Consider the following 6,000-nt stretch of genomic DNA (forward strand, 5'->3'; position numbering starts at 1 on the left):
ACCTCAACTTGCTTATCTACAGTAATCTCCAGTGTTTTTAGAGCCACATGGTCTGCAACCACTTTGCATGTGAGTCACACAACAATCCCGTGAAGGTAGATGCTACCACTATGACTACCCCATTTTGCAGATGAAGAGGCTGAGGTGGAGAGTTTAAGGACTTGTCCAGAAAGCCACACAGAGGAAGGGGCAGGATATGAACCCAGGTCTCTCTGGCCCCTAGTCCAACCTTTCATGCACCCCTCACCCCCTTGCAGAGTTGAAGGAGTACATCTTTTTTTTTTTTTCCAGCCAGCTGCAGTTAGAAGACTTGGGCTTGAGGATAGCTGTGTGGCCCTGGCCAAGTCACTTGCGGTCTCTGAGCCTCAGGGTCTCTCCTCTGCAGGGTGAGGATTATCAATGAACTTCTTCGGCGCGATACAAAACAGGCACGAGGTAAAGAAGAAGGAGCCGTAGAAATGAGAACTACTATTATTCTTCTCACCTCCCCCCACCCCATCTATTGGTATGTTAGACACAGTGGAGCAAGGAGGGATGAGAATTAGGTGGGTATTTACAGAACAAAGGTAAATGGGGCTGGGGGAATTGGTGGAGGGAGGGATTACGTAAAGGAGAAATGGAAATTCCATTAAAAAAAAAAGAAAAACCCTCAGAACTTTGGATTGGGGGTGCGCTTTATATATAGGCAGCAAACAGCGTTTGATTTATAACCTTCAATACGGTAGCAAACCTTACGAAAGGCAACACTGGAGGCGGGGGAAAGGCTGAGAGGCCCAGAGCTGGCCGGGGCACATTCTTCGGGGTCCAGAGGGGTGCTGGAAGAACGTCAAGTTCAAGTTCGCCTCCACTCCCCCTCCCCCACTTTAGCAGTCCCAACGTGGATCCATAGCACATGCGCACGTCTCACGAGCCTCCGGAACCTCTCGGCGACTTGCACTGCAAAGACTTGAGCATGCGCAGGAGGCAGACTTTAACTCCCCACCCCTCCCCACCCTGGCATGTTGCCCATGCGCAGACCACTGTCTTCTCTCCTCCCCCTCCCGCGCCACCACCAACTCTGTCTGGTGTAAGCAGCAAAGTTTTACGGCTCTCCCTCTAGGTGGCGCCAGGCAAGCGCAATAATTGCTATGTTCCCGGGCATGTGGATTGTAGGGCCAGCCAATGAGAGCCCAGTTAATGGACAGGCCTGTCGATGGCGGGGAGGGGCTGGGAGGGGTGAGAGGCGGGAAATGCACAGAGGTGAGAGGCACGTGGGTGAGCGGAGGATAGCTAAGAGGGGACCAGGGACGCTAGGAATGATGCCCACCGTGGCCATGCCCCTCTCCCTCCTCCTGCCTGGTTTCCTCTCACTCCTGTTCTAGAAATCCTGGTTGCCCTCTCCCCTCACTCTCTCCCCAGCTGCCTTCTCTCTCCGTCTCTTCTCCTTTCTTCTTTTCCCCTTTCTCTTCTTTCCTCTTCTCCATCTCCTTGCCTCCTTCCCTCTTTTCCCTCTCTGTATTATTTTCTTCCCACTCCTTCCCTTTCCTCCTCCTCTCTCCTCTTTCCCCATTCCCCTCATCTTTTCTACTTCCCATTCTTCACCTTCCTCTCTCCCCTCTTCTCCTTTCTCCCTTTCCTCTTTGCTTCTCCTTTCTCCCACTCTTTTCTTCTCTCCCTAATTCCTCCTCTTCCTCCCTTTCTTCTTTCTCCTCTTTCTTTTCCTATCTTCCCCACCTCCTTGCCGTCACAGCTAATCTTCCTTTTTCTCTTTCCCTCTCCCTTTCCTCCCTCTCTTCCCCTCTCTCCATCCACTCTTTCTCTGTCTTACCTTAATGTCACCGAGTCCACATCTTTCCATCTTCTCCATGATAACAGAATGAGATACTTCATCAAATGATTTATTAAAGTCTAGGTAAATTATCCCTTCTCCTCTTCTTCCTCTTTCTATCTCTTCATCCCTTCATCTTGTCCCTTCTCTTCCCCCTCTCCTTTCATCACTACCTTTTCAATCATTTTTACCCACTGTTTTCATAGCTCACTTTTCTCCTTATCCTTCCCTCTTTCTTTCTCCCTTCTACAGGACAGAGGAACTATTTCATCAAACCAGATGAACAGTACCACTCCCTAACCTCCAAGGAGTATGACATAGCAGATAAAGACCTGGACTTAGAATTAGGAGGATGTGAATTTGATCTTGCCTCAAATCCTGGCTAGCTATGTGACCCTGGGCAAGTCTTTTAATATTTCTGAGCCTCAGCTACTTCATATGTTAAATAAAGTGATCGGACATATCTGTAAGGTCCCTTCCCTTTCTAAATCTATTCTCTTTCCCCCATCTAATCGATACCCTCTTTATCAACAAAACACCTTTTTTTTTTTTAGTTCAGCATCCATCATTTTGCTGTCCACATTGTACCAAACACTCTCAGATGAATTCTGTGTAAGCCTACAGTTCCGAATAGACAAACTGATGTCCTCAAGTGGAAGTGGCAAGACAGGAGTAATATTGAAAAACATCAGCTGCCTAATTAGAATGATTAACCAAAGAGGCAGCCAGGCAGAAATCTAGCTTTTTGACACATACTGGTTGTGTGACCTTGGACAGGTCACTTAAACTCCAGGAGCTCACACAAGTCCTCATCACTATTAACTTTAGAGCAAATGCTAAATCTATATTGGCAGGGAAAGTGTCCTTGCAGGGAGCTCCCAATACAAATGAAATTACAGCTTCAGTTGCAAAGCAAAAGATGTACATTTTGATAGGGATGACAAGATGTGGGGATAAAGACCATATAGGGGATTATTAGCTGCATCTTTGGACAAAGGACTGGGAATTGGGAGTAGGAGATGAAGGGCGGAGAAATGGAAATCCAAGAGGCATGGATTTTTAAAAGGATGTCTAGTAGGCATCTCCAACTGAGCAACTCCAGAAGTAGACTTGTTATTACAAGACCTTTCTTAACTATCTTTTGACACTATGTTCCCATCTTCCCATGTTTCTTCTGCCATTAGCCGCTGTTGCCCTCTGCTGGTGGGTTCCGTTACTGTGTGCCAAAGGATATTGCGGCTGCCTCCTCCAGACTTCCCAGGATGTCTGGACATATCAGAGTTCCCAAAGCTGCCTGGATACTTCTGTCTCAGGTTACTCACTTGCCTAAGAAAATCCCAGTGCAAGACATGGCCACGAGGAGGCTACATTCAAGGTCTGAAATGGCCAATTACAAACAGACAGAGAATATCTGAGCATGCCCTATCTAACCTGGCAGGAAGGGTGAATCCGAGAATATTCTTGTTGTTTTGTTTTGTTTTTTGTTTTTGCTAGGCAATGGGGTTAAGTGACTTGCCCAGGGTCACACAGCTAGCAAGTGTTATGTGTCTGAGGATGGATTTGAACTCAGGTCCTCTTGAATCCAGGGCTGGTGCTCTATCCACTGCGCCACCTAACTGCCCCAAGAATATTCTTCCTGATGCTATTACAAATATTTGTTCCTAAATGCATGAGTGTTGGACCGATAGGTGCCAGGAAGCCACTATCACACAAAGTTTCAGGATGGGAAAGGTTAAAGATCATTAAACTCAACCTCCTGATTCTATAGAGAAGGAGAGGACAAAGGGCAGTGGATAGAGTGCTGGGCCTGAGGTCAGGAAAACTTAAGTTTGAATCCAGTCTCAGATACTTCCTAGCTGTGTGACCCTGGGAAGTCACTTAATCACTTAACCTCTATTTTTCTCAGTTTCCTCCCTCCCTCTCTCTCTCTCTCTCTCTGTCTCTCTCTCTCTCTCTGTCTCTGTCTCTCTGTCTCTCTCTCTCTCTCTCTCTCTCTCTCTCTCTCTCTTCTCTCTCTCTCTCTCTCTCCCTCTCCATGTTGGTGATGCATCAAATAGACCACTGGGAACAGAGTTAAGACTCAAATTTAAATCCAACCTCAAACATTTACTAGCTGTATGACCCTGTATGATCACTTAACCCCTGTTTGCCTCAGTTTTCTCATCTATAAAATAGGGATAATAATAGCACCTACCTCATAGAGTTATTGTGAGGATGAAATGACATAAAATTTATAAAATGCTTAGCACAGTGCCTGGCACATAGTAGGTACTATATAAATATATTCATTATTATTAGCTATAATTAATCCTAGTATAAGACTTTGCATTTATTCTCTTCAACCCGGTGCTCTAGCCTGTTAAGATTCTTTCAGGTCCAGGTTGTTAGCTCGACCTCCCCATTTTGCACCATCTGTAAATTTGGCGAACATGCCATCCTGGTTGCCATTTCCCATCTAGTGTGATGATAATTCCTTTAATGGAAAACAAAGCCAATAACTTCTGGGCAATCTCCAAAGCTTCAATGAGCAAGTAGAAAGTTGCTGGCAAGCAGGCATCATGGATAATTTTGGGGGCGTCTCAGAGCTCCTCCTCCAAAGTCCTAAAACTGTTTTTATGGCCTCTTGCCCAGAAGGCCCATATCTGGGTCCTATATAAGTCTACCTGGGGACAAAGTTCATTCAAGCTAGCCCATTGCTTCTTGGCTCACAATATTCCCAGTTGATGGTGTGGAAGTGTGGGGGTAGGGGACTGAGCGAAGTGAGCTTTTTTGTCTAGCTCTTCCGGCATACCCCTTTAAGCAATTTTAAGAGGAGCATTGCATTGAAGGGATGCCCATCAATTGGGGAATGGCTGAACAAGCTGTGGTATATGATTGTAATGGAATATTATTGTGCTATAGGAAATGACAAGCAGAATGATTTCAGAAAAATCTGGAAAGACTTAGGTGAACTGATGCAAAGTGAAGGGAGTAGAACTAGGAGAACATTATACATAGTAACAGCAACATTGTATGATGAAGAACAATGAATGACTTAGCTGTTCTCAGCAATGCAATGATCAAGGACAAATGATTAAGCATACTGTCTGCTTCCAGAAGAAGAACTGATAGTGTTTGAATATAGACTGAAACATGCTATTTTCACTTTCTTTCATTCTTTCTCTTTTATTCAAATTTTCTTGTACAAAATGACTAATATGGAAATGTTTTACATGATTGCACAAGTATAACCTATATCTGATTGCTTGCCATCTTGGGGACTGGGGAGGGAGGCATAGAATTTGTAATTCAAAACTTTAAAAAATGTTAAAAATTGTTTTAACATGTAATTGGGGGAAAATAAAATTATATGTATGTTATATATGTGGAGAGAGAGACAGAGAGACTTAGAGAGCATTAAATAGAATTCTGAGCAAGAAAACCAACAAAAAGTCACAGTGAGTCATTTTTCTAGCCCAGGGTAGCTTAGGAAGATTGAAAGAGAGGTCTGCAGACACTGGGGCAGATGCTGACCAGGAGCACATACATAGAAGTGTAGGGATTAAGTCAATCCTCCCTAGTTCCACAAGTGTCCTGACCCATAACACATGACTTTATCAAAGTCATTGATAAATGATATATAGCACAAAGTCAAGCAGCTACGTGGCACCATAGTGCATAGAACACTGGGCCTAGGAAAAGGAGGAGGAGGAGGATGAAGAGGAGGAGGAGAAAAAGAAGAAAAACCCTTTTATTATAGAAACAAATTTAAACAAAAGAAATTCCCACATTGGTTAGTTGAATAAAATGCTATCTGAATAGCTCTCATAGGACAATGTGTCTACCTTGCTTGGGATCAAATCATGTAAGAATGTGACAGATGAGAATATTGTAAATAACATGTTAAATAAATTATTGAGTATGTGCATCAAGAATAGTGTCAACAGAGAGAAACGTATTCACTTGATGTACTCATTTTCATGATGGAAGATGTCCTGCATAAGGACAAACAAAACAATTCCCTGCTGACAACCAAGTTCTACAAATGCTCCTCTTTGAAGATGACTTGGCACTAAGTGATGTAGTGGAATGTTGCATTTTTGCTCCTAGTTTTAGAAAACACAACTTTGATTCTTAGCTCTAACTTATCTCCAAGTAGAACTCTGAGCTAATAATTTAACTGTTCTCTGTATTTGTTTCCTCATCTGTAAAAT

The 6,000-nt window shown here is 43.9% G+C and overlaps 1 long non-coding RNA gene across 2 annotated transcripts in view; it reads left to right on the top strand.

The window, feature by feature from the left end:
* Positions 1-5,721, top strand: part of LOC144454255 (uncharacterized) — an 8,507-nt gene extending 2,786 nt beyond the window's left edge. Inside the window, exons 2-3 of one of the 2 annotated variants that reach the window (XR_013482594.1) lie at positions 292-545; positions 2,992-5,721. This is a non-coding gene — a long non-coding RNA (uncharacterized LOC144454255). Of the gene's footprint in view, positions 1-291; positions 546-2,059; positions 2,273-2,991 lie in introns of those variants that run through there. The other variant, XR_013482595.1, reaches the window with a different exon arrangement.
* Positions 5,722-6,000: the final 279 nt, after the last annotated feature.

Source organism: Phascolarctos cinereus, unplaced genomic scaffold, assembly GCF_003287225.1.
Source record: "Phascolarctos cinereus isolate Bilbo 61053 unplaced genomic scaffold, phaCin_HiC Scaffold_726;HRSCAF=1367, whole genome shotgun sequence".
NCBI classification, from domain to species: domain Eukaryota; kingdom Metazoa; phylum Chordata; class Mammalia; order Diprotodontia; family Phascolarctidae; genus Phascolarctos; species Phascolarctos cinereus.